This window comes from Pogoniulus pusillus, chromosome 3 (assembly GCF_015220805.1).
Source record: "Pogoniulus pusillus isolate bPogPus1 chromosome 3, bPogPus1.pri, whole genome shotgun sequence".
Classification (NCBI taxonomy): Eukaryota; Metazoa; Chordata; class Aves; order Piciformes; family Lybiidae; genus Pogoniulus; species Pogoniulus pusillus.
This window is the reverse complement of record NC_087266.1, coordinates 8,935,816-8,938,075: the sequence shown is the minus strand read 5'-3', so window position 1 is coordinate 8,938,075 and position 2,260 is coordinate 8,935,816. Positions and strand designations below refer to the sequence as shown.

Below are 2,260 nucleotides of genomic sequence, written 5' to 3'. Positions count from 1 at the left end.
GTAACACTTTACTGAGGACCTCTGCTTCTGTAACATGGAAAAGACTTTGAATCAGGAAAAAAAAAGGCATGTGGTTCAAGTATCATACTAAACTCAAAAAGATTTATGTCTTCACAGGCACTTGCTGAATCAGGACTCGACTATATATGATCAGTATCATCATTCTGAAGAGTATTGTAAAGATATGAAAGGATGGGCTGTATACTGAATGAGAAAGAGAAGCAAAAAGTATGAAAATGGGAGGTTGTTTTCCTGTAGTAATGACATGTGGTGGTTTAAACAGGACTGGAGCAGACAAACTTCTGAGGTGTAATGTGTATTTTGCACCCATGCCTGAAATACTCATTTTGTGTTGGTTTAGGTATTGCATAGCTATGCCAGTGAGCATCATTATACTTTTGATTCTGTTTTGTCCATTCCATGGCTTCTAGTATGATGTGTGATTTGCTCTCAAGATGCTATTTATGTATGTGCAGAATCACAGAAGATTAAAGGTTGGAAGGGACCTACAGAGATCATCAAGTCCAACCTCCCTGCCAAGGCAGGATCCCCTAATATATTCCACACAGGAATTCATGCAGGTGGGTTTGGAAAGTATCCAGAGAAAGGCTGCACAACCTCTCTGGGTAGCCTGTTCCAGTGCTCTGTCACCCTCACAGTAAAGATGATTCTCCTCATGTTGAGGTGAGATCTTCTATGTTCCAATTTGTAGCCATTGCTCCTTGTCTTACTGCTGCTGACCAGTGAGAAGAGATTGGCCCCATCCACTTGACACCCAGCCTTCACATATTTATGAACATTGATCAGATCCCCTCTCAGTCTCTCTTCATAGTGAAGATGCTCAAGACCTCTAATGATCCTTGTGGCTCTTCACTGGACTCTGTCCAGCAGATCCCTGTGCTTCTTAAATTGGGGAGCCCAAAACCTCCCTAGACCTGCTTTTCTTTAGGTACCCTCTTGGCCACAAGGGCACATTGCTGGCCCATGAAGATCTTGCTGAAATATCTCACACTTTGTGTATATATATATATATATATATATTTATCATTTGTATTTGTTTTCCTTTTTTATTTCTTCATTTTCCTCTTTATTTCCTCATTTTTTTGTCTTAGACAAGAGTGACTTCTTCTTCAGTCAACATAGTGAGCCAGTGGAGATATCCAAGCAGAAATGACAAGGGTGGTTTCAATGCAAACACTACAGATCAGTTTTCATTTTTATTATTTTTTATCTCACTTCTCCCCCATCTCCTTCCTTTCCTATCTATCTCCTATTTCCCCTCCTTTTCTTTCCATCTCCTTCCTTTTTTCATTTCCTTCCTTTTCCCTCTCTCCTCTCCATCTCCCTGCTTTCAGCACCACCTCCTCTTTTCCAACATATCTGCCCCTTTCCCACCCACACTTCATTTTTCCCTTTTATCCCCCAAATGCAGAGCACCTGGGTTCTGTTGGAGTCTCCTCCCACCCCAGGTGTGGGTACTTTGCCCTCCCTGCCCACTCCCCTATTTAATCCACCCCAGGGGAGGCAGAAGCCCCAAGCTGTGCCCATCTGGGCAGAGGGATCTTCCTCACATCGTCACTGGTGAGTCCTCATGGTGCATCACTGGGTGAATGGTGGAGGGGATCAAAAGGCCGGGGGGCCTGGTGTGGCCCCCCGGTCAGGTAGGATAGGAGCTTGATGATCACTCTAACATCACTTTCAGGTGCTGACTGGGTGTCCTCAATTAGGCTGAGCTCTTCTATGTTTAGCTGCTTTGCTCACTTTTAAAACTGTGAAAAGGATGGGAAGAAATATGTGAAATGTTTTGAGAAGCATTGAATGAGCATGGAAGAAATGTCTGAGAATCTCTAACAAGGAAAATAGAATCAAACTCAAATCTTATTGGCACTCTTATGTCAGAGTAGCTAAAACACTGTCTTGTTTTGTAACTAAGTTAATGCTAGCTTTATTCAGTATGAGGTGAGATCCTGACTATATTAATTCAAGTCAGGGTAGTCAATGACTATGATGTAGTTCAGGATTTTACTCTGTTAAGAACAACAGAACCTACCAAGCCATTAGTATCACCTTTCTTTAACAATTAAAAACAGAATTAATCTTCAATATCCCAAATATTTTCCTAGGTTTATATATCCTATTTTAAATTTTGTGGTTAAAGAATTAGCTTACATGTACTGTAAATGCATTTTGCTTGCATCTTCTAACTGAGCACCCCAAATCTCCTCAAAGTTAAAAGTGCACAAATGATCTCTGATCTGCT

General features: G+C 41.4%; 1 long non-coding RNA gene across 1 annotated transcript; it reads left to right on the top strand.

Moving 5' to 3' along the window:
* The first annotated feature begins 1,541 nt into the window (after positions 1-1,541).
* LOC135173526 (uncharacterized) lies at positions 1,542-1,881 on the top strand. The gene is made up of 2 exons (XR_010301364.1): positions 1,542-1,581; positions 1,703-1,881. It is a non-coding gene; the product is annotated as an uncharacterized LOC135173526 (long non-coding RNA).
* The last annotated feature ends 379 nt before the right edge of the window (positions 1,882-2,260 follow it).